This window comes from Coturnix japonica, chromosome 1 (assembly GCF_054131305.1).
Source record: "Coturnix japonica strain WE chromosome 1, WE-NBRP24, whole genome shotgun sequence".
Lineage (NCBI taxonomy): Eukaryota > Metazoa > Chordata > Aves > Galliformes > Phasianidae > Coturnix > Coturnix japonica.
Genome location: NC_140663.1, coordinates 159381387 through 159408469, shown reverse-complemented (window position 1 = coordinate 159408469; position 27083 = coordinate 159381387). Strand labels below are relative to the sequence as shown.

The following is a 27083-nucleotide window of genomic DNA, read 5'->3' as shown; positions in this document are numbered from 1 at the left end:
ACGGGGAAATGGTTTTAAGTTAAAAGAGGGAAGATTTAGGTTGGATGTTAGGGGGAAGTTCTTCACTAGGAGAGTGGTTAGGCCCTGGAACAGGCTGCCCAGGGAGGTTGTGGATGCCCCGTCCTTGGAGGTGTTCAAGACCAGGTTGGACGGGGCCCTGGGCAACCTGATCTAGTAAATGTGTATGTTTGGTGGCCCTGCCAGGCAGGGGGGTTGGAACTACATGATCCTTGAGGTCCCTTCCAACCCGGGTCATTCTGTGATTCTGTGATATGCTCCCACTTCAAAACACCCAGATGGTAACTTAAGACTTCTAGCAAAGCCAAGCAACGACACAGAATCCCAAGGAAGGGAATAGAGACCACACAGACCATCTGGTTGGTTATTAAGGTATTACTAATAACTAAGGTATTATTTAGGTATTAAACTACAGTAACCTCTTAATTAATAAAGGCATTACCTCTTGATCAGAGCATGGCTAATGGCACTCGATAGCAGGAATGAGGCACTGTGAAAGGGGAATCCTCAGAGGATCTTGGAGAATCACAGCCCACTAATGTTAGGCTTCTACAAATATAAAGGGTACAAATACTGAGAAACTTGTAAAAAGCCCCAAACCCACATCTTCAAGTCATAATTGTACTAGTTAACAGTGCAGCCAGGTCTGAACTCAATCAATCAGCATCCTCTGCTTCCTCTTTCTTTAGATAGATGTGTTTAATAAGATGCCAGCTGTGCTGCTCTGAGCTCACCGTGGACACTTTCACACCAGGATGGCTCAATTCTCTACTAGTTTGCATCTGCCAGGTGGACCGAATCATTCTCATAGAACCACAGATTCACTGGTTGGAAAGAATGAGTTGGAAACCATTAGGTTCCACCTAAGAAAACTCAGATCTCTCCTGATAGTCTTCCTAAGCAAGTGGGTCATGCATGGTTGATTAATGGCTCCACAGATTGCATGCACTTTTACATGCCTTCCGATGGAAGATTTTAGATCTTTTTCACCTTATTTCCTTAATTACTCCGGAGTCCACTCACTTCTGTTCTGTTAATCCAGAGTCCACTAACTTCTGTGCCTGAGCCACGTGCTGCTGCTTGGTTGTGATCACTGCATCCCGGCTTCTTTCCTTCTGTAGCTGATGCTTCTTTTAAGGCACTGCCGGTGAGAAGGCAAACAAGTTCCAAATACTCTATTGCAATTATCAACTGCTTGTCAAGGAGGGGTGGTGCTGTATGGAACTCAAAGACCCTTCCAAACAATCACCCTAATTCTAAAGCTCATTTGCAAATAAATGCTGAAGGAAACATGAAGATAGCAGTCCGGATAGCTGCAATCATGTGAAAATACATCAAGAGTGAGGAACACTTGTGTTCTTGTCTCCAAGAGGGTTGTTTTCTCTCCATCTCTGCTATTCATCTCCTAAGGCCGGTGCATGTTTCTGTACCCCAGTGGGCGGCTTCTGCTGCCCTGGACTACAGAAATAAAAAGAATGTATTAATTAGTTTCAGAATCCAGTTTATATATAGAGATAAAACAACACGGGCTACCTCAGACTTCACGCAAATTGGCCGTCACGTTCTAACATCACAACACAATCAATGTGGAAAAAATGCAAGTAGCTGCACAGGAAGTTTCAAAACCCTTATGAAGTAATTCTGACGTTTTGCAAACTGGGGTACGCTTTAGGAAAAGCCACATGGATTGGATGCTGTATTGCAAGGGAAGAATAAGACCATGTTTTCTACAATACATCAATCTTCAACTACTTTGTTCCTTCACGATATCCCTTGTAGCTAATTACTCCACAACCTGCAGAAAGATTTGCAAGGAGCCTGTTGGTTCAACTGCTTTTCCATGAGCTTGGATGGAAACATCAGCCATATATTTCTTCACTGTTTCTCAAAACACCCTTTTGTTTTCCGTTTTCTTTATAGAGTTCAGAGAGAGAATCAAGAGAAAGGCCCCTCCAAAGACAGAACCGTTCTTCAAAGAAGCGTGTTTCTAAGTAATAACAGCAAAGTTCCTATTAAATGAAAGTGAAAACAATCTTTTATTTACTTAAAGATATGCTCCCACTTCAAAACACCCAGATCATAACTTACGACTTCTAGCAAAGCCAAGCAACGACACAGAATCCCAAGGAAGGGAATAAAGACCACAGAGACCATCTGGTTGACAGTAATCAAGAGACAGGTGCAGAGTGGGTACCTGCTTCCTTCCCAGCTCCCCAATGACTTTGTGAGGAAGAAAACTCCAGTCCAAGCCTGAGAAAGACTCTGCCCATCTGTGCTTTGTGGTTGCTGACAGAGGTGAGAAAAGGAACTTGCATCAACCCCATGAGACAAAGGAACACTGCGGGATGGGGCAGCACGCTTCTCATCAGGTTAAGTTACTGTGCAGTGTCACCACCTCCTTCAACAGCTTCTGCATTCCGTGAGGAACACTGCAGATCCTATGGTGTTTTTGGCTGGAAGGCAAATGGTTTCATAGCTTGCTTTGACAATAAAGAGATTCAGCATCACCAATGGAACTCTGGATTTAGACCGTCATTTTAGAGCACATCCAGTCATACAGGAGAGTAGGTTGTTCACAGTACGCTCAGAAAGAAGCACTACCCGCATTTACCCTCTTCCTGAGGCTGCAGTGCCAGCTCCTAAGCAACCCATACGAACATAATTCTCTGTTGTCTATTAAATGCAGACTTATAACCAGTATTTTTTTGCCTCCATTCCCTCAGCGTCACTTCTGGAAGAGATTTCCATTCAAATAAATGAGACGTAGCACGTCTGTAAGTAGCAGTAATGCATGGAATGTGCTTTGCTTTACCTTTCTGGCCAGATTTGTTCAGATTGCACAAAGTAATCTGCATAAGTTGCCAGGTCTATTTTATTAGTGAGCATTATCTAGAGAACAGGGTTTCACAGGGCCATGTGTCCTTTCTATATGGATGAGTGGTTGGCTATTCTATGAGAGAAGGAGCAGCCAAACCTCAGAAGGCCAAAGGAAAATGGTCTGGGAGAAGCAGCCAGGGAGCAGGGATGGGACCAGCACCACTGCAGTGATTTCCTTAGCAGGCTTCAGTTGTGAAACAGCTGATTTTTGTTGACATGCGAGCCCTGCAGATAACCCCATCATTTATACAGTGTTCTCATCTATGCAATGGACGACATTTAAGCTTTGGAAGCTTTTTGAGGAATTAATAGATACAAAGTATTCAAGAAAATATATCTCAAAGCACAGGTTTACGCCTACACTGTTAAAGTGGGCAAAACAGATGAAGATGCATTAGTTATAGACTTTTCTTCTGATGACCATTATATCACAGTGAAAATGTGTACAGACAACAAACATTTCACAGTGATGGTAATGGAAATTATAAGTCCTTTAGCATCTTATTTAGCATCTTATTATCTCTGGTGCTGCTACTGCCGCTATGCTTCTACATCAGAGCAGGCAGAATTCAACCAGGCCTAAGGTGATGAGAAATAGCAGAGACCACTTTCCTTCCTGTTCCACTCAGTCCAAAACACTCATGAAGATATGTACCATTGCATCTGGGAATCCTTTAGATGCCTTCAATACTACACGTTAATATTGGAAAGATTCCTTGAACCAGGTACTATTATCTTCTGTATGTCTTGTGAAAATGCACAACAAGCAAATGTAACTCTGACCTGTACCCTGGTCCTTTATACAGAACTCTATCCATTATCTACAACACAGGCTAAACCATCTATTTCTGTACACGTAGCAGACACCTTAACACCAGTACAGTCCCTGATATCGGAAATCCTAGCAGTATTATCTGCACAAGGCAAGGAAATGATGTGAATTTACGGGATGCTGATATCCAGAGAAATAGGAGATGCAGTACATAGTGCATCCACAGCCATGTATGGACCCACGCTGAGTATAAGCAGTTACAGGAGCTGCTAGAAATATTAGCTTACAGCTTTAAAAACGAGGAACCTGCGTAGTCTAACAGAAGAACAGTCTTGCCCTTTGGCTGAATACAGCCAAATATATATGATTGTCACTGAGAAGTATCCATCTCTTCCTTGACAACACAATGCTAGAAAATGAACTGCTTCTCATTTGTACAGAGAACTTCCCCCATCTTCAGCAACTTGCTACCTTCCTAATGAGGTGCAGTGCTCAGGAGAGATTACAAGTACTACGAAATATCTGAAGCAGTCCTTACAGTGAGAAAACCGTGGTGTTTGGTTACTGTTTTACTGGCATTCTAGGATTCAGAGTGATCGAACACCTATGGCATGCTCTATTTTATGCTGTATTACAGCTCTGCAGCACTGCTCATTTCAGCATTTACTGGGTGAGTATAAGCAAGCAGTCACAGGTTACTAAAATCTCTACTGGACAAGCACTCACTGAGTAGCACCTTTAGTAGTATACAACTACTAAAACCCCTCTAAGCTCCACACAGCATCAGGGCTCAGCAGGGGACAACCTCTACCCCAAACTGTCTTGTGCTACCAAAACCTCAGCACTGTCTTCTTGGTGAGCATAAAATTGTAGCATCTATTTAGATCACTACTTTCCAAGACCATTTGTCTTTCCATATACATACTCTTATAGGAGTCAAAAAGCAAGACAATTCCAAGAGAAAGTCAACATGATGACCTCAAAATTGCTTAAGACACAACACGAACAAACTCGCATTATCCATGACACCATTTAAACAGCCTCTGGTTCAACTTCATGCAAAACTGATGGTTTCCATGAGGGATAAGGGTGGATCTGGGACTGTGGATTCTGACAGATGCTGATATGCGTAAAAGCCTTCAGGTAGGTCAAGATGCTTTGACTGCACAGGTATTAAACTCCTTTAAGGCAAATTTAACTCACCGTTTTACTGAAATATGGATGAAAATCAAAATGAAGAGCAGCAGTAAAATTTTCAAGAACTTCCTTGAAGGTGAGGATTTTAATTTTTTGAAGCCTTACATGGCATAATGGTGATTGATTTCCTAACACAATTCATGATACTATCTTATTTCTTCTATTACAGCATAACATTCAGGTCATGTAACTGTTCTAAGGTTTCCTAATGTAAGCAACTGACTATTCACAGAACTAAATGGATGTAAAGGATGCACATATTCACACCCATTCATTTATTTCCAGTAGCCCAGACAGTCTGTTACTCATAAAAGGTCTGTATTCAGTCCTCCAAAATTTCTACAAGAATAAATACAGATGATGTTGTCCATAGTGCTTCAGGTTTTGAGCTATGATCCTTTTCCAAGATGTTATTACTTCCATCTCCTTAAAGCCCTCAGCACAAACACTTCTGAAGCCTCTCCTGCACACTCTTTTTCTGAACCAACAGACCTTCTAAAGCTTATGAAACATTTCCATTTTTAATAAAACAATCCATCCTTTTCTGTTCAATAATTATACACCCAAAAGTACTGAAGTCATTAAGCAGATGTTTATTTTACTTGTCCTTGAAAAAACATAGATTTCTCACAATACCAACATAGGAGTAACTAGTGACGTAACTACTTCGGCACATGCCACTAGTGAAATACAACTTTATGTCTCTTTTATTTTCTAATAGAAAAATTAGAGAAGGAATAGGAAAGAGACACAAAAAATAATCCAGGGATGTGGAAAAGAAAATATAACATAGACATAAACAATAGAACATCATACAAATCTTTAGCTTTAAGAAAGAAAAAAAAAATAGTTTGAGAAATAAACTGATTACAGTGTAAAAGAACCTTCCTGGAGAGAAAATAGCAACTACTAAAGAGCTCTTTAATCTATCAGAGAAAGGCATAACAAGAATCAATGACTGGAAGCTGAAGGCAAACAAATGCAAATGGAAATAAGGTAGAAAATGTTTAGCAGCAGGCACGATTACCTCTCGTATGATCCCAGTACCTGGTAGCCAAGTCGTGGAGCAGGGCTCCCTCACAGCAGGTGCTTAAAAAAGAAGAGAAAAGAAAGAAAGAAGAAAAATGAAAACCAGAAAAGGAAAACAACCCCAGCCAAAAGGCTACCACCAGCACATGAGATGAAATAACACAATAAAATCAACCACAACATTACCCAATAGGACAGGCAACATTTTCAGGGTATGGTTTCAAGATACAAAGCGCTGGGCTGAGGTACCAGCTTGAGGTGTTCTGCACTGCCAACTGATCGTCCCCACAACTTCTTTACAGCAGTGAGAAAGACTGATTCATTAAAAAGGGGTGTTAAAGCAGGGCTTCCGTTTTTTTCTTTACAACAAAATGCCAGTGGAACTGAGGACCTCAGGGATCACGAAGCTCCAGCCACCCTAACACAGGCAGGGCAGCCAACCTCCAGATCTAATACTAGACCGGGCTGCCCAGGGCCCCATCCTGGCCTTGAACACCTCCAGGGACAGGGCATCCACAGCCTCTCTGGGCAGCCTGTGCCAGCACCTCACCACTCTTAGTAAAGAACTTCTCCCTGACATCCAACCAAAATCTTCCCTCCTTCAACTTCAAACCATTTCTCCTTGTCCTGCTGTTATCTACCCTTCCAAAGAGTTGACTCCCCTCCTATTTGTAGGCTCCCTTTAGGTACTGAAACCTAGCTCAGGGCCCAGAAAACTGGTACAAAGCAAACAAACCAACCAACCCAAATAAACATACTGACAACCCTCCTCCTACCCTCCAAGAAAAATAACACACACAAAATCAACCTTATCATCCTTACCAATTGTAGCCTAAAAGATAAAGAGATTAACCTGTGTTTCCTGATAGCACTTCTCTGCCGGCAGGGCCTACACACCACCTGTGGTAGTTTACAAACACAGGAGGCCACTGCTGTTTGACTGGGAAATAAGGGGAAAGCTGAGAGCAATACTTTTTCTAAGTTATTTTCCACATATTTTTGATATCATGAATTACTTCCCTTCCTCCCTAGTTGACCAGTCTCCTCCTCCTGGTTGATGCTCTGTATTTCACTGAGCTGAATACTCAAACACTAAACAGGGAAACAGTTACCACTATACATAAAAACATTCTTTATTTTATTTTTTTTCCTTCCTTTTTAAAAATATTCCAATGCAGCTTCTTAGAGCTGTAATTTGAAATAGCATTTCATCTCAAAGGTTAAATACTTAATAGCTTTAATATTTGGCCTCATCTGTTCCGTTCAAGTTTTCCACAGGACCATGGCTGCCCTGTGTGAGCAGGACACACGCTGCTCAGGAAATGAATCAGGGTTGTGCATCAAATTAGATTATTTATAGGTTCCTATATGTGTTTGCTCTACGAGTTGTGCAGAGAAGAAGACGGACAACTGCAGGAAGAGAGCAGCGGGTGTGTGGTTAAGGCAGTTGAATGCCACACAGGAACATTCAGTTCTCTCTGCCATACGCTTCTGCTAAGAAGGAGCAAGTCAGACCAAACACCTTGGCAGACGGCCACCAACACCGTGTTCCTCATTTTCTGGGAGTCCAAACTGAAACACCTTAGGCCTTGTGTGTGGAAATAGGATCAAATTGATTAGAACGACAACTTTGGCTTCTGTGGAAGAAATGGAGCTGGAGGCATGAGGTTGAAGGGCAGGAGGACTCGACCGATAACCCTGACTTCACTACTGACTGAACAGTTGTTATCTCCTTTGTAAAGCAAAACAGCAGTGCTTTCCTATTGTATTGGAATATGCAAAATGTTAAATAATTCAAAGCTCTTAGATATAATCTTAATACACCTTAAAAAAAGGGGGGGAGGGGAGGGAGATATTCCTGATTCTCTGTATACAGAGCAAGTGTTGGATATTTTCATCCACTAATTTTCCTACATCGGTACACGTTTGCATTAAAAAGTCTATATGATATAAATGCTTATATGGGTAGAGACAGAGCATAGCCATTTTTCCCCTCTAGTTCTATTTGCAAAGTCCTTTCCAGTTTGTACTGGGGCTATCTAACCTCAATGAAACTGTAATAGCCACATGGAATACAACAGGAATAGCAACCCATGTAGTTAAAAGACATTATCCAGTTCACAAAAATAAATAAGTCTTCACTCTCAGCTGTGTATTATGACATGTAACTGCATCCACAAAAATAGAAAAGCAACAGGAGAGCCAGTAAAAGTTACTGCCTTTCCCTGCTTATTTTATTGATCTGCATCACAGTGTATCATCATATCGAAAGCTTTTAGTAATAGCAGGCCACTAAGAAAATAGCACATTGCAAAAGAAAATGAATGTATTTTGTGTCCAAAGAACAAGAAACAAATCTACCAACATCTTTAAATTGCCCTGAATAGAGTCCCAGTAGTTAACTTTAGAATCTAAGGTAAAAGAAACACCACAACCTGTGAAAACACAGGTGATTATCTCTTCCATTTTAAGTAGGAAGCCATGACATGTAAAAATGCAACACTAATCACATCAATCAGGAGTTTTTGGTACATGACACTACAGAAATATTTTAACTGCCTGACAACATCCACAGAACACTGTATACAAATGGTACTAAAGTAGATGTGCCTAAGTCTCAAAGACAACACCTCTTTAGAGGACAATTATAATGAATTAGAAGCAAGGAGACACAGAAATGAAATAAAAAATTTACATATAGGCCTAAAGTCAGTTCTTCAGAGTAGAAACTTCCAGGTACTCATGTTGCATTAACTCAACCAGGCCCCATGGCTCTCAAGATCCGTTTGACCAGAGGCAGAATTAGGGTCTACTGACTCAAAGAGAAAAAGGATGAATCAGGTGTCACATCTCACAGCTATAATCAAAGAGACACCAAACTAGGCCCAGGAAACTAATATAAAATTCACATTTTTGCCACAATGTGCTGCATTCAGCTACAGAGCGTACACCAGGAGGTTTATATGGCATTACCTGATGGCAGTAAATTCCCCTGCAGGCAAATGTGAGTACCTGCAGTGCACGTGCTCACCTCCTGAGTGCTGCTGATATTTTTATTTACATATAATTTATTTTATTATTTTAAATAAACGATGGTGCCGTACAATCAATAGAGGGGATATTTTTATATTAATCATCAACACCTCATTCCTAAGCGTGTAGATTTTTAGCCTCTTAGTAATGTGGTGGCAAAAAGTAAAATGAGGTAATCTTACCATATTTTAAAACACCGTAAAACTGACAGAAAGTAATATTAGTGCTATAAAAACACTCACTTTCGTGCCCATCTGAAGGCTGTGAGAAGTTCTAGCTTGGCAGTGAGTTAGATGAAGTCACTTTTTTGTGCTCCCTAACATACTAATAATAGCCCACGGTAGCACTCACCTAGTATAATATACAGTTGCCAGTGAGAAAAGGCACTGTCTCAGAAAAATACCTACTTTGTAATGCTTTCTCACACTGAAATGTATAATAGGAATGAGAAACAGCAACAGCGAAGGCAACACAGAAGTATCAGTTTAGGATGGACCGCCAGCACAGAACCATGGTCTGTGCTCTGGAATAACATGTTGTCCTACATTCAGCAACAGCGCTCATCACCCAGCATACAGGGAAAAGGGAAGGGGGATTCTTTCCTTTAGTACAACAGTTATGCCCCTTCAGAGATCAGCACATAACCAGGCAAATTCAACATAAACCTACCTTCCATCCAAATAAAGCATTCAGGCGAACCAGCTACTTCTGGTTACTTATGCATCTCCTAATAAGTTTCAGACAGATCCTTTCTATGAAATGAGTTACTAAGTTAGAAAAAATAATTTTAAAACCACGAAGATAGAGACATCTGAAACTAACAGAAAGAGATGCTGATTTGTCTGTATCGCTGATGGAGAGATAAGGACTTGTTATTTCCATTAGGAAAAAATCTAAGCAAAAATACATTCACTAAGCATGTTTATCAGTTTATAGTTCCAAAGCTAGCAATCTGAAATATGTCTAGTCTAGAATGAAAAGAAAAAGTCGTCTCTTTCTTGAGATAAGACCAGAAACAATTCACATCCATATGCTTCCATACTCATAAGACTACACACGAGCTGAAAATCAGCCAAGTGCAGATATTAATTCCCTTGCCCTCTCCCTGATGTGCCATTTAAGTTTAGGACTCGTTGAGGAGGAAGGAAAAGGATCATTGCAATTGGTATAGGACCTGGCTATGAAGGCCTGAAGCAAACTGACAGCTTCCTCCTGCTGAGGAGAATTCTTGCATGACCAGGCAGGACCAGAAAAAGCTACTACATCACCCTGACTACTGCTCAGACGTATGACATTAGCATCATTCATATTTAATATTAGTATTTGGAGATACTTTCATTGTAACACTTACAAGACATACTTTTCTTAATTCTTCTAATCATCTAACGTATTCAATTGGGTTATCATCACCATACCATCTTGATGTGGCCATATCTCTCTGTGCTTTTGAGAAATGCAGCCTGACCTCACTTGCATTCACACAGAATACTGCTACGAAGTCCCTTTTCCAAGTCAATCACTTGGAGAACATGTCATGTCAGTGCCTCCTCAGCTCCTCTGTTATTTGTCTTCATTTTCAAGGCCCTTCCTGGCTTATCACTACTGCACCTATTGTTCCTTAATCATCATCAGGAAGTCTGCTGTGGTATGTTTGTATTTGAAGCTAGGCCAATTTTCATAAAGCATAAAGCTGAAAAGATCATTAGATTACATGGTTTAAACCGCTTATGCCGTGTTTGTCTTAAACACTTTCCAAAACCATCACATTTTTATTGGAAAAAAAGAAAGAAAAAAAAAGATTTGGAGAAAGTTCTTGTATCTCTTCCCTTCATATCTCCCATCTGCCAGCCAGTGTTATGAGTCTAAATTCCAGATCCTCTATCTCCCACGTTATATTTCCAAACAAACCTTTTATGCTTTTTCCTATTTTACACCTTATGCTATAGGGAATCTCCCTTTAATACCTGAAAATGTATTTGATAGCTTTTCTTCACTGCCCTCTCTGAAATATACTAAGATGCCTATGAAGTACCTTCCCCACTGCCTCCAAACAAGCAGTCACACTACTGCCTATGAGCAGTATTTGGCAATAAGGCATGTACGCCCCACCTAATTTTAAGTATCTAGAGAAATATCAGATGTAGGAGACAGGTCTTCCTATACAGTAAATGGAAAGACTCCTGTTGAAATCAATTTTGATGAAGGAATGCCTCATGTGTTCCAAACTGTCCTCCAAGGAAGTCTTTTTACAGTCTGTTTAAATAAACTGGAAAGAGCCTGTGGAGATCGGCCTCTTGATTTACGTACACAAAGAGGATGCCCTCAACTTCTATTTCCCTTCTCATCTGTGTCTATCCTACTTTCAGGTATATTATGTTTACGCTGCAGACTTTCAGGAATGTAGATATTCTTTTCAACCCAAGTTGCTGTAGTGCTTAGCACCACTGGAACATCCATGTCCAATTAACATTCATTTATTTCACAATAATACAAAAGCAATCTTACAATACTAAACAGCATTGTCTTAATTACGTGATCAGGTACTGTTTATCATATAGGTAAGCATACAAGCCATGTAGAAAATGCACAGTCATGCATCAACTTCCTGATTCTCTTAATTCCTTAATGCTACCGCAAAGAGCTGGAATGTGTTCACAGCTGGCACCAGTTGACTTTCTCCTTACTCTGAATGATGGGCAAATCCCCAGTACAATTCAAAACAGTGAAAGAGAAGAGAGAATGAAATGTGGGAGATGGGAAAAGATGGGAAGGTATACATGGATCCAGGATGTGTGTGCAGAAGTTTTGGCAGAGAAAAGGGGGATGCTGGAACAGAGCATGGAAACTCTTGTCATGTGAAACACAGATGTTGTAAGCAATCTTCTAAAACAACTGATGAGAGAGTGGTAAAATACAGGTCTCAAAGTTAAGAAATGTAAAGAAACCCTTTGCACATGCAAAGAGTTCATGTCCTACAAAACATGCTTTTCCCCTCTTAAACTTACTGGGCTTTAAAAATGCTTTATTAAAAATGAGATTTCAGTTACAGAAAGAAGGTCCTAAAAACCAAAATAAGGAAGCAAAACCCCAGGTGCATCTTATGTGGTGGTGAGGCACTGGAATGCACTGCCCAGGGAGGTGGTGGAGTCACCGACCATGGAGGTGTTCAAGAAACGTTTGGATGTTGTGTTGAGGGATATGATTTAGCTGGGAAGTATTGGTAATGGTTGGATTAGATGATCTTCTAGGTCTTTTCCAACCTTGATAATTCTGTGATTCTGTGATTCTATGTGCTCTCATTCTCCAAAAAAAAACATGTTTAGTACTGGGAAAAAATAAAAACATTATGAAGAAACAATGCAGTTCAATATAATACTAGAGCAAAACAGGAGTCTTCCAGACAACTTTGGAAATCAAATTCAAGTACAAATAACTAGCAAAAATCCCACCAAGCATCATGCACAAAATAACCTGAATGGAATAATTAATACTGCCAATAATCTAGTTCTTGCTCTGGATGTATTCATTCAGGTAACAGAAAAGTTCTTCTAAAGCACAGAGTATTCTCCCTAAGCAAGAAAGCAAGCAAACAAAATCACCCCTCAGACGCAGACAGTAACAAAAGAGAAGAAACACGGTAATATACTGGATTATATGATCACTTTCATTATAACCGTTTTTATCAACGGCAAAGAGTTAACTTCAAAGCGTCTCATAATAATGGTTTTGTTCTTCTGTTATGGCATCAATCATCTAGAAAGTGGAACGCGTGAGTAGTATTGTAATTAAGTTGCAGCTATTTAGGCTACTTGGAATAAAGGAAAACGATCTAACTAAAGTGAACTAAAGGGACACAAAAATGCCAAATCAAATTGGATTGATGATAGATAAACTCATACTAAAACAGGAAAAAAAAAAAAAAAGCAAGAGAAAATCTGTTTTTATGGGGCTTTGAATTAACAATGCAAGTGAAGGAAACTTAGCGATGTCAAACTCAATGTATTAGGCTAGAGAAAGGCAACAGTTACCTATAAAATCTCCAAATTGAGTTCACAGTCTCACACTCTCTTATCATCATGTGCACTCAGATGGTGCGGCCAGGATAACTTGTGTGGAAAATAAGGGCTGTCAGCTACTGAGGCTTCACCACACATCAGGAATTGTTCTTTGCTAGCAGTAACTAGCTAGATTTTTGAGCAGATCCTTTAGGAATCATCACCCATGACAGGATGGTTTTGCCTCAGCATCTTGCTCACCACAAATCTTAGGCCATGTTGCTGCCCAAGATCCCAAGATCTGTTTTCCTTGTTTGGAATATAGGACTGAAATGTACATCTGCAGTCCCTCTTCCTATCCAGAAAAAGAACAGTACACGAGTTACACTACAGCCTTGTTGCCATCCTCCTGATGTTAGGGACACAAGGTCTTCTGCTGGCAAATGATCTGTGCTGTGGCACACAGATACTGCTGAGATTGGTGTCCTGGAAACCATGCCCTTCATTATCAGTCTATGGCATTTGTTTAACCCTTTATTTTGGTTTTTCTTTATGCTTGCACACACATTTCCATCCACACTGCATTCATATCGATCTTAATACTTCTGTTACAAATCTCTGCATAATTTTCTTCACGTTAAATTGATCTGATGCAGAACACCGCACAAAGGGCATGGCCCATACTTCTGAAGACAAACTGGGATGTTTAAATTTAAGAGCATTACAAGCAGACATCATCAAGTAACAAATCCTGCAGTGAGGTCCTATCAGACGCTGCTATGCTTGCTATCTTACAATACAAGAAGCTTTTGAGGTGTGGAAAATTTGAAGCTGACCAGAATCACATCACATCCGTAATTTATCCATGTTAATTATCAATAATCATAAAGAAATCTGGAAGAAACATATTTGGAATTAACATCAACTGACAAAATGGGATGTAGTTACTAAGAAATGGACAATGGTATCACGGCTTACAGCCATGTGACAATTCCTGTGTTCAAAAAAAACAACTTTAAGAAAAGGAATAGCAAGTCCATTACATTATTAATTTCTTATTCACAATATCAAAGTTTTCTTAGAGTTTGCACTAAATGTTATTAATAGCTCAGTGAGATTTCTTCCACATTGTCTGGGAAGGCAAAGGGAAGAAATGCTAAAGAAGTGGCCTGGGTGGAACATGCAGGGTTATACAAAGAAGAGACTTCTAGCCATGCCAAAGCAGGGATAAGACTTCGTGGTTTAATAAGAGGCTGGGTCAGGTAAATAGGACAACAATAAATGGCTGAAGCAATCCACAGTGCAATAAAGGGAACAAATGGAGACTTGAGAAGACAATACCAAAGATAGAAAAGTGAACCTGAAAGACAGCCTGGGAACTTTTTCTTGGAGAAAAAATGAAGCTGGTACGTGCGTGACAGAAAGTGAGAAATGTGAACAACTAAATTGACTTTGTGTAGTGAAGCTGTGGGTTCGAGATGACCTTACACACTGACAGGAAAGCTGCCAGGCATAAAAGAAAGGCAACAGGTTGTAGGAAAGCAGGATATCATTTGTGAATCCAAAAGGCAACATACCTTTCATCTGTGTTCCGAAAGCAGACCAATCAACAGCAGGAAATCAGAACATAACGCTTAACCCCCATTAATTTGCTCTGGTTTGCAAACCAGTGGTTGCCAAATTAACAGTTTTTGCCTGTGATCATTTCAGTGATAGACCTCATTGGCAATTTGCAGCCCCTCTGTCTAAAACAAAAGGGACATTTTGCTTTTCTAGATGAAGCTTGGAAATATGTACTGAATATTGCAAAATATACTCCACTGAACGTCTACCGGCAAAGCTGTTCCGTGCCCATTTTCCCCTTTAAGGGGAAGGAAGACAATCACAACAAAATAAACTCACAGGAAAAGAGGCGTAAACTAACCTCACTTGGATATGAAGGCATTTTTGTTAAACACATAGATCTGCTGATTCCAATACTGTGAAGGCTATTTACTTCATTACAAAAGTTTTTGGATGGAATGAGGCATTTCTGAACTTCTTCATGATTAATGTACAGCATAAGCAGCCATTACTTTGAGACAGATGCTACAGAAACTAAGTGTCAGGATATCAATCAGCTCCCACTTCACATTAGTTCCAGTTTAATGACCAGAACTCTTAACATATTGTTTTAAATACTGAACTAAGAGGATTCCATCAGAATTGTCTCTAGTTTTGATGCAAGTGAGAGGAAACCGAGGCCACCTGAACATGCACATGTATGCTGGGTGAATGGTAGCGCAGTATACAGCCTTGGGTGGAAATGCTGCCCAGGATAAAAGGGCTTAATAGTTCAGCACAGAAAGGAGAAGGTCAGAACATTCAGCACCTGACATGAACCTGTCTGCACATCTACACAGCCCACTCACAGTCTCACATCACAGCCTCTCAATGTAACCACAGAGCTCTGCATCTTCAGCATGCAGTACAGGGGAAGAAAGCATCTATGAAACAGGTGGAAAGGGAACAGGCTGAAAGGGCCCAGGCTGCAGCAAGGCTCCAGGACCTCTGCTGGCAAAGGAGGAGGGATCTCAACAAACTAGAGATCCACACACTGAGAGCACCTCAGGCAGAGCAGCCTGGGTTCATGCTGTCAGATGTGGACGGAACACAACAGCACACCCATTTCTGGTATCCTGCTGCTACTTATGTTTATTGAAAGCTGAATGGAGCCTGATATGATGGCAGCAACACTGTCCTCTGCTGAACTGCCCAAGTGGCAATTTCTGATGTATTTCCATTTTGCTATGGAAATACTTCTTCTGTCTATGCTTAAGCGCTACTTGAAGATCAAACAGCAGCACTCTGTTACAGCTTTATTCCTCCTATACTCTCCTAGCGAGACATCCTTAAGCGACCCAGGATGACTTGGCCTGGGGTGCTGGAATTTGAAACAGGATTGACATTGCAGCTTTTATTGTCTTCCAGTATATCCCATGGAAGCTGTGGTGGCTTCTGTTGATAGCTGTGTGTAGTTTTTATTAACACATTACAGCCTTGCACCACAAACCAGAAGAGGGATGGAGATCAGATCAGTGTCAGCAGAATCAGAGTTAGGTAAGCACAGACATCTCCTGATAACAAACATGGACATCCACAGAAAAGCTGACATGGTGTACAACTGTGAGAAGCATCTTATGGTAAGACAACTCTTTAATAGAAACATGTCTGTTTGCTTTAGCACATAGCAAGCCTAGTTGAATAGGACTGATAAATTAAAGGTACCGCACTCATAATGTATTTACTCTATAATCTGTCTCAGTATTAGCAAGCCCACAGCTCTGTCACCCAGAGAACAGACATGGAGCTATGTATGCATTTTCAATATACAAACAATGGCAGCTTTTAGTTAACACCTGGAGAAACAACCAACCAACACACACACACACAAAACAGCGCACCATCACCACCAGCAGCACCTGAAGATTCAAGATTTCTTTACTAGGGGAGTGGTCAGGCCCTGGAACAGGCTGCCCAGGGAGGTTGTGGATGCCCCGTCCTTGGAGGTGTTCAAGACCAGGTTGGACGGGGCCCTGGGCAACCTGATCTAGTAAATAAATGTGTATGTTTGGTGGCCCTGCCAGGCAGGGGGGTTGGAACTACATGATCCTTGAGGTCCCTTCCAACCCAGGTCATTCTGTGATTCAAAACAACAACAAAAGAAGTGTTTTATTTAATACTCTCATTGTCTGCATTTTGCAATCAAGGTACCAGAATGCAGGGTAAGAGAGGTGTAAGGAATGTAGGACAGGAACCCCAGAGCAGTTTTAGACCTGCTTTGTGCAGAGTTCCAATACAAAACTTCTGTAACAGAAATGATGATGCGTGACATGTCAATAGGTAAGGCTGCTTCTTTTTGGACAGTTTTGTTAAACAAGGAAAGACTGGATTGGTAAGCAACCTGCAATGTGAGGAGAGCTAGGACAGCCAAAGGCCAACCGGTTCACTATAATTAGTGTTTTCATGCTATCAGCTTGACAGAAACACTCCTGATTCTGTCTAAATCGTTACAAAAACAATGTGGCAATGCAAGTACTTCCATAATCTCTTTTCAAATAGTTCAGAAATGAACACACTGAAACCGTATTGCTTTACAAAACAAAGAGAGTTTCTCAGCTCTAACTTAGCCTCACAAGACAGATGTTGCCAAGATGCTGCCAACAACTCGGTAAATTAATTGTGTGAAAAAGAGCAATCAGGGTAAAACACAACTTTTTTGAAATAAAATACGTTGAGGAAGTGTTTGATAGCACATATGTCCAATGTGCATGTAATTTCTCAAGGATTCAAATGCGTATGAGCATCCTCTTTTCATATATAATGGCATCAAGTTTCACTGTGGGCCGCAGCAGTGAGGGCACGCCTTTAGGCTGCTGCGTTCATTTAGCTATGAGTCATTCTGTGTGGAAACAACATAACAGAGACATCCACAAACTAATGAATTGTGAAAGAACTATAACATTTTCCCCCTCAAGCTTCCACCTACTAGTGGAAGTGGAGTGTCACAAATGAAGTTATTAGCACTAAAATGATTTAGGAACGGAAAAGTTAAGCGCTAAACACCAATCAGCTCTTTTACTAGTCAATCACTTGTTGTAACTGACTTAAGGAATACCACTCAGTACCAGTCACCTTAGAAAAGATCAGCAGAAAGAGACAGGCAGTGTCCCAACCTTCATTTCTGCAACTACAGGTAACATACCTCTGGCATGGACACTGCAAAGGAGGTTTTTCTTAACTGATTTCATCCTTCAGAATTTGAGGGGTGCACCCCTCTTTCCCCTGCCCAGAATCTGGTTTAAATACAAACAGCCCAAATAAGTAACCGAACACTTGCCATAAAACGAATTCGAGTGGAGGATCAGCCTGGCAAAACAAATTGGTGAGCGGCCTAACTTCTTCATCCCAAATTACTGCAATAGCCCATAGAATCATAGCAAAATGATTAAAAAAACTACCTGTAAATCGATCGAAGCAGATAGCTAAGCTTATATTCATCCACCTTGCACACATATTCGTTCAGTGCAGCTGGAGGAACCTAGTATGCCCCTTACATTAAAGCTGTTGGTGTGTGTTTCGTATTTTGGCACTGGAACGAGTGCATAGCACTTGGCAGGCTGGATTATCTCTTCCACCCACCTAGAAAGTAAAAATGAGAAGCTGAGTGGTGTAGAAAGGGATATTACAGACAGATATTACTGTTAGCCACTCTTACACCAAACTAATTTCAAATGAGAAGACGGCTCACATTAAGACATTTTCTGAAGAGATTGAAGTGGCTTTAACATATGCACTTCTGTTAGACCTCTGGAGAATCACCTCTCTGTCCACACTCCTCTACGGAACCCAGCTACCAGGTATTCTCCATACTTCTTTCACTGTATCTAAGTGAAAATACTCGTTTTAATGAATGCTGCCCTGGGTATCTTTTAGATTACGTAGTGTAAATGAGCACGGTGCAAGTAGATTCCATCAACCAAGCTGGTGCTCCTGTCCTATCAATACACACTGAGTTTTGCACCTCCCCTTGAGTGCCCATAAGAGGTACCCTTGTTAGTACAATGCACTTGAGCTGGAGACTAATGGCCCTGACAGACACACAGCAGACCAAACGCTGTCACAGCAGACATTAACACTGTCAGTTCAATTAATAGCTAATCTTCCTACAAACCAACTCAAAAACCATTGTAGTTTTTAGAATGGCACATTAAAACTAAGAGTTCCTCACATCCATAAAACCACTATTTCCACTGACAAGCAGCACGGTGCTAAAAGTTACCTCAGCTCTGAGGCTAGTTTATCTAAAATAAGTTTGGTTGCTGTATAGCACAATGTATACATACCCAGGACCTCAAAATGTCTTTAAGAGCCATCTTAAGAACTATCAGAACAGGTCCACAACAGCAACAGCCACCAGTGGGATTCAAAGAGCAGGAACAAAAATAGGCACAGATTGTTTGTGAATTTCAAGACTCAGTATAGACACAGCTAAGAGCACAACTGGCTTCAGTGGAAATAAGAATTTTTGCTTGAGGAGTTGCTTGCCTGAGCTATTTTAAAGTAAGAGGAAACACTTTTATGATACTGGACTCTGGTTACAGTAAAATTTCCACTGGTGTTTTCCTACTTAAGCTCTTTAATTGTGTACACTATTTAAACTGCGCAAAGCTTCCAGCAAAGTAGTACCAGTACAGTAATTTAACAAGCCTCTGTTATACTTCTCTTTAATCTACATAAGGATTAAAAGCCTCCAGCTATGATTAATGTGCAAAAAAATATCATAACTGTTGTGTATCTTCCACACAATTGGGTTGTTTCTTACACTGCCCGCTAGAACAGTTGCACGCGTCGTGGTAAAACATGCCAATGGAGGTCAATTATAACATTTAGTCTACGTATAATAAAAAGTATTTGTGTTGTTTGTTTAATGACAGTTCAAAAATATCCAGTTGTAAATAGTCAGAAATAGGCTCAGAAGCAGAGAGCCATAAATAGCCACTAATTAATACTTGAAAAAACCCTCGATCATCTAAAAACTTACAGTTTCCACATGCAAGAAGTCATTGCTTAGTAAAATTGTGTACATTTTCAGACTGGTGCACAACACAGAGCAATCCTCCAACTTATCACACAGTAGAAGAAACATTTCCATTAAGCGACTGGACAAATTTTCAGACAGATTTAAATACACACTGCAGAAAACCATCACAAATTATGTCATAATTTATATGCAGATTCTTACCAAAATGCCACCGTTTCTGAAGATGCCATATCCAGTTACCCTTAAGACGTCCGCTCGCATCCATCATTAGTGCCGTGCTTGCTTTGCAATGAAGCTTCAGAACAGATTTCAGACAAGCAACCTACACCTACCAAAATGGTTTCCAGAAAGCAAATTTAAGAGCTGTGAAATGGGGAAAATAAACAAAAAAATTGCCAATAACTGGACATACAATGCAATGCAAACATAGTGTAAATAATATCCCTTCTGAAATGTTCATCGTACGCAGTATGTAGGGCTGTAACGAAAGTTAGACCACTTTTCTTCTGAACAGAAAGATGTAAAGATGTTTCAATATCTAATCCTTTGAGTCTCCAGTTCATCTACATAAGGTCTGTAGGAGCAAAACTTCCCTTATCCCATTAAATCTCATACACATCATCTAATCTCATTCAAGGTGTTCATTTGCCTTCAAGGGATCCCTTACAAAAAGATGGACAAGGGAACATTAATCATTCTTGAAGACTTATGAATACTGAAGTTCTGTTTTGTTAGAGAGCGCATAAACACAGGACAGTTAAAAGTCCCCCATTAAAACAAATAAACAAAAATAGCAAAAAAAAAAAACAAAACAAGTCAGCCAAACAAAAACTTTATAAAGCACTGAGGGTGGATTGAAGGAGAAAAAAGCATGCAGTGTAAACGGGATTGAAGCAGAAGGAAAGAGGCAGAAAGAGAGTGGAACAGTCCGTGAGCATAGGACAGAGAACAGCTAGTTAAACCTACTGAATGCTCTCTGAATGGTCAAAGGTCCCTCAGGCTTTCGGCTCTTCCTGTTCCTGTCTGTCTCACATATTCATTCTTCAGTACTCCCAGTCTCAGAGCAGAAAAGTTACACACATTCTCAGTGTTCTCCCCATCATGAAATTCCCCTCCTTTTAATATGGGAATCAGGATTACTCCCTCATCTGTAGCTTTAAATCATGAATCATCTGGATCTGTTCACCATTATCTTAACAGAACACGTGCGTGCAGATCATCCTTACTTGCAAGTGATCCAAGTTCAGATACTCTGACTTCAATTATCTTAATTCTTTCTGGGGTAACACATATTGGACAAGCTTCATTTGCACACCAGAAGAGTAAGACAAGACACTGATCTATAAAACAGAGTGAAAGTTTGGTCAGGATACATAAAGCATTTTGTTCCATACCAAACAACAGAGTGAAGCCAGGATTCAGAGGGGCAGATGATCTGTAGGCTCTGGTACACACCGCCAGATGGAAAATTTTAACCATTCACACTAAAATGTACTTTAGTATAAACTGAGTAGACCAGTAGAGTTGTTTCAGAGATGAAGGCGCATTGTTATTATCAAACCACTCATCACCTGTGCTTTCTAGAATACAAGCACATGTGTGTAACAGGCAAGTTTGCCACAAAGACAAACTGAACACACAAAACTTAAGGACGCAACCTTTTATGGAGCTCCGCGGATAAGAGCAAAGGAACTAGAATGAAGTCGTTGACTTCTGGTATAACTACTCATATAGTTCAGAGAGGCGTAGCAACTGCACCATAATTAAAAACACTTTCTGGAATTGGGCCAGCCCTCCTAGGTTGTTCCCTTCTATTTGGAAACAAGCAACCAATATATAGTTTTATACCGATACAGCTCTATTCACACTAGGCGGAGAGAAGACTGTTATTTTAATTATGCCAATATAGATAAAGTAGCAAAATATCTGATAGGAAACCGTCTTGAATAGAGTACATTTGCCTATTGCAAGATAGCTGCAATATTCCCAGTGCAGGCAAAGCTTTAGAGTACTAATTCTTAACATAAAAAATAATCCCTGCTGTGTAATTCCCAGAACATCACCAACCTTTGAAATGTTAATGGAATTACTAGAGACAAACCACACTTTGAATTTCTGCCAGATTCCGTCAAGTTCAGCTGACAAGAGTGTTCTGCGTGCCACTAAGGTGCCACTATTCTTTTCATAATACTTTCCCATGTTTAACTAACTTTTTTGGGGGGAGTAAAATGCTGCAATATTGCTGAATTTTGGGACAAACACTGGATCCTAAGCATGAACTCTGCTTTGAAAAATACATATAAAGCAATCACTCCTCCTCAGCCGGACCACAGCATTGGAAATGACCACTTATCTCTGCCTGCTGATGACAGCAACAGGCAGTAGTCATTCAACAAAATCCCTTTAGTTCAGCCACACAATACTATTTCCACCGCTAATTTCTTTGGTTGTTTTAAACATCTGCAAATTCAGGCTGTGCTATGAAAAACAAACAAACAAGCAGCCCTTTTGCTTCTAAAGGAACAAAGTTTAGCTACTTCCACAAGGAGCAAATAGCACGGTATTATTTATTACTTTAAATACACGTTACCCTTAGGTCTCTAAGGATTGGATCTCCCAGCTGACCGAGTTAAAAGACCAGAATCACCCGATAAAACAACACATTTTCTTGCTTATTTATATTACAATAACTTTCAAAACAGATTCAAGATAAATGCAGATTTGCAGGACAGAAATTCAGTGATTTATTCAAGCTGAAGTTACAACGTTCAAGTCTAAAAAATTTACCTAATGTTTCCATAAACAAGGAAAACTGCATAAAGCAGGAAGGCATGTTTTTGTCTCCCTATCTGATAAGTGCCCGTTTAATAATACCAACATCTGCAGAATTGAATGGCCCAATAACAAGTTAGTCCACATTAGGTTGCCATGAAAGACAGGTTCTCTAAAACCAGGATGAAAGTAGTATCAGAACCAGACTGGACTCTGAAGTGAACAACCTCACTTGATGTTTAGGAACAAATAGGTATGTGTCAGGGCAGACACAGCTTAAAACATTGTGAATACCTTCACCGACAAGCTAGAGAGTAAATAAACACCAGCAATGGTCATGAAAATAACTAGTAGAACTTAGCAAAAAGATGCTTCCAACCACAGCCTTTAACAAACCAAAGCACAGAGCACTTCATCCATCTACAAACTGAAATACATTGCCCATGAATTTAAGACTGTCTTCATCTGAAGCACAAGACCTTTCAAGGCATCTGGAGTCTCAGTGTACTGCTGTACTTACAGTGATGCACACAATAATATTCATATTGCTGACTATCCCTCCTTGGAGTGCTGATCAAAGTCCCCATTTGATGCCGAGTACAGTGTTTCTATCTTGGAAGAAGACGTTCCATAACTTGGACTGTAACCCAAGAAAATGTATCCTCTTCCTGACCTACAGTATAGTCCTCAATAGTTCTTTCCTTCTGCTGTGCATCAACCTCTAACTATTTTTGCAAGAAGCATGGTACTTCAGACTAACTCCACAGAGCCTTAGGGTCTGAGGAGCAATCAGGAACTTGCACTGCCTATTACCCATACAATTACCCATTCCATAGAAGGATAACAAAGTTCATTTTTCAAGACACTGTGCAGTTTTCATAACCTCTTCTTGGCAATCACACCAGGAATGAGATGTCCTCTTAAGACCCTGAAATTCCCATAGTCAGACTTCAGATAAGGAAAACCAGTCTCCTTCTCTGAAAACGTAACCATCCAGTTTAATATGACAGCATTAACATGGTGAGATCCAAGACAGGAGTATTTAAGCTGGATGCTGACAATCAAGACACCTTTCTGTTTTTAAAACCATATCATAATGTCGGGAACACAAACCTTCACAGTGTGTTGTGTGGTATCCAGTACTGTTGTCACTGGGCATCTCACCTCAGGGCTCCACATCAGATCTCACAACCAGCGACTTCGCTATCATTAGCACACTAAGTTAATAGTATAGTATAAGCATAGTATCAGAGCTGTATATATGACTCATGAGCATAGCTCTTTCTGTGCCCAACACACTGATGTATAAATACTATAGAATATCTTTGTCCCATTTCTCTTTGGAAAACAATTTCCATGGCACACTCAGTTCCTCTCCAAGTTCCCCACCTCTACTAATGCAGTAGCTGCACCTGCTTCACTACTGTGCTTTACAAGAGTGGAAATAAAAGTAAAGTAGCACCAATTCCAGGTGACTTTACGGCTCTGGTTACAAACTACATTGGGATGTTGGAACTCAAACAACTGAGCTACCTGGAGAAAGTGGGGACCAGTAGGAGTAGGAAACAAATCAAGTTAATTCCATGATCTGAACTCAGCCCCTAACACTTATTCCAATAGAGAAGCTGTTATTTCTAACTTATGCATGCACTACCAAGACATCTCTGCCTTTGCAAAATAGAAACTGCAGTAGCAGAACTAGAATCTTACTCTTGGTGATGTGGTGAAAAACAAGATAAAAATCACCGTGAGTGGAACTAGAGACTCACATTCTATGGTGGTAAAGAAGACGTCTTTAGAAACAGTAGTTTTTAATCATTAGATAATTGCATAATGCTCCAACTATAAGTAATAGACCTCTCACAGGTATAAGCAAATCTATTTTAAATGTAAGAGGAAAACCTTTATAGTTTTAGTTGCACCCTTTGCTTAGTAATGATTACAATTCAGACAAGAAAAAAGCTTTCAGATCCTCCTCCAAAGAAGTTATTTACCTGAGCCGCAGCCTGGGAGTCCACAGTAATCAGTCTGTTCTGAGATTCTCATCCCACTGAATGTCAAAGCCCCAGTATTTCAAGGATGGGATTTCAAAATTACTTAGTGATGACTTAACTTTGTCTCACTAAAGATAAACCACCCTTTATTCCCACTCAGGTCAGCTCACTGATTTCAGTGAAAACACATTTAGAAAGCAGAGCTGGATACTTACAGAAATTCCACCCATGTAATAAACAAGAAAAAAAAAAGCCAACAGGCAGGAACTGATATAAACCATTTAAGAGTTCACAATGCATAATAAATAATAAGTATTTTTGTATATTTGCATTCATTACAAGTCACTGAAATTACTTTTAACTGCTTCCTGAAATAACAATCTCAAGTGCCTTACCTTCTTACTCCTTAGATGCAGCATTCTGTTTGCTCTTTGAAGAAAAAACAGTTCCATCCAAGTATGGGAAGCTGTGTTAAGAATAACAGTCCCGTTCAATGATTTAGGGGAAAAACATACTTATTTCTCTCAATATCTGCATTTTAGACATCATAAGCATCATTACACAATAACACTGAACGTGGCTTAAGCGTTACTTCTGTCCCACCTTTGTTTTCTGTACTGCTGTGCTCAATAGCAGTTTAGCTTCACGCACAGCCAGCATCTATTCTCACCTATACAAAAACCTAACCAGCTTAAGAATATTGTTCTTTGCATATTTAAAAACTAATAGACAGATGCATCATTTCCCCAGTTCTTATAATTCTGTGGCATTTACACAAGAAAAGTATTTTGAAAATGATACCCAGCTCAATTCATTCATATTACAGAACAAAATCATACATTTTAGGAATAGTCTCCAAAATTAGTTCTTTTTTTTTTCCTTGTGATGATTCCACTGAAATGCACTTCAACATTTAGAACTTTACCAAAACAATCTAATTTTCACTGTTTTGACCATAGCTGGAGTACCCTACTAAGAGTTCAAACGCATTTCTTAACTAGATTCTGGTGTTTAATTATCCATTTCATTTACTTAAAACAGTATCTTTGCGCTGCAAGTTTGAAGAGACTAAAGCAAAGGCTTACATTAAAAGCACTGCCCTTTTTTATGTCACTGAAGTTCTGAGGAAGAAGCACTGTCCCAGGATGATGCTGGTAAGTACAGTTGAATATGTGCATAAAAAACACAGAACATAAGCTTCTGTTTCTGGAACCAAAATAAATATAATAAAATAAAATTATAATGTCATAAAAGAAAAAAAAATATATTATTACTTCTCATTCTGTGGACATTTAGCAAGACAAGTAGTATCATGTATATATTTATAGATATACATATATAAAACATTTTTACCAGTGCAAGGGACCCAGTAATTTAGCATCAAAGCAGACAAGTGTCATGAAAATGGTCTGGATTTGTGTGCACCACTGACAAAGCCTGACAAACTGTACTGTGCCTTACTGATAAGCATGGCTTGGTTTTCTTTGCAGATTCTCTCTTGTTAGACTAATAGTTGGAAGACCAAGCCTACAGCCAGCTAAACCTCTGCAGCTTGCAGTAAGAGCACAAGAAAATAAATTCAAGTATATACTTAAATACGTATTTATTATTATTTTGTTATTCTACTGCTAGCACTTTTTACTGGAGCTACACTGCCAACATTTCCCATACAGAGTATGGCTGTAAAACAGCTTCTACTGTGAAGTCGTTATTATGTTATTAAAATAATTGGATGGCTAGAAAAAACAAACAAATAGACAACACCCACAATATAAAATTAAATCCTGAGCCAACGTTACCACGTCAAAATGTAAGGAACCATTTTAACTAATTATTAACACTTACATCCATAACCACAACTGTCCGTGGCTCTGCAAAATAATTAATCCCAAATATAAAGAAGCCCAACTCTGAAAAAGAACTCATAGCAAAAAGGAATTGTGTCATTATGATCACCACAGTCTCCATCCTCACAAACTACCCCGGAGATCAGGAATTATCCCAAAATAATTTTCAAGACTAAAAACTTCCCTCTACACATCTTGTAGGCATGCATGCTACAGCACATGCCTTTTCATTTCAGGATACCTCGTGTCAAATGACCAACATGAAGGCTGGCAGGCTCTGACATGGCAATGCACGTATGCTAATTTAAATGAAATGCCAGCAGACCTACATTTTAAAATAGCAAAGAGAAAACGCTTACCTGAACTTGGCAAGGCACCTCTTAGCTGCATCAACGCTATTGCACAAATGAGGACTCTTCCTTGCAAACGCATCAGCTCTCTTCAGATCATTATTCTGTGGCACAGGCTCCTCCAAATGGCAGAATGAATGTATTGCCATTATTAAGCGTTTAGAGATAACCCGAAGAAAATAAACCAAAAGCAAGAAATACAGCAAATATTACTTTAATTATGTAAGCTGCAAAGACTTTACTTACTTGGCAAGAGCTTGTTATTTATCAATAGCATTCAAAACCAACCAGAGGATGCATAAACACACTGATTGGTAAAGTAAACATCAATGGCTTTTGCAATGAAACCAGATGGGAAGATCACTTCAGTAAGCACAACTAAGTAAGGACCTTTCATTTAAAGCTACTAAGGAGCATCACTAAAATAAATTTTAAGCTGCTTCATTCACAGCGGGCACTTCTTAAAGATATTCTTACATGGGGGCTTAAGTGTATTTTTGCAACATTTACTTGTAATTTAGAAATCTCTTCAAGTAGTTCAGTCATCCCTTCCACTGAGAGTTATTTCATGACTGCAAATACTGAATGACACCTACCGTTATTATGCTAATACATC

General features: G+C 39.8%; 1 long non-coding RNA gene across 2 annotated transcripts; it reads right to left on the bottom strand.

Annotated features, from left to right (window-relative positions):
* Positions 1-1341: 1341 nt before the first annotated feature.
* LOC107308253 (uncharacterized) lies at positions 1342-26614 on the bottom strand. Of its 2 annotated transcripts, XR_001552718.3 has the most exons (8): positions 26477-26614; positions 25356-25476; positions 24666-24736; positions 20731-20844; positions 19706-19832; positions 17922-18102; positions 5892-5953; positions 1342-1476 (listed from the first exon to the last, which is right to left on the bottom strand). It is a non-coding gene; the product is annotated as an uncharacterized LOC107308253 (long non-coding RNA). The 2 variants fall into 2 exon arrangements; XR_014942161.1 differs by lacking the exon at positions 1342-1476 and having other exon boundaries at positions 5438-5953.
* Between the last annotated feature and the right edge of the window lie 469 nt (positions 26615-27083).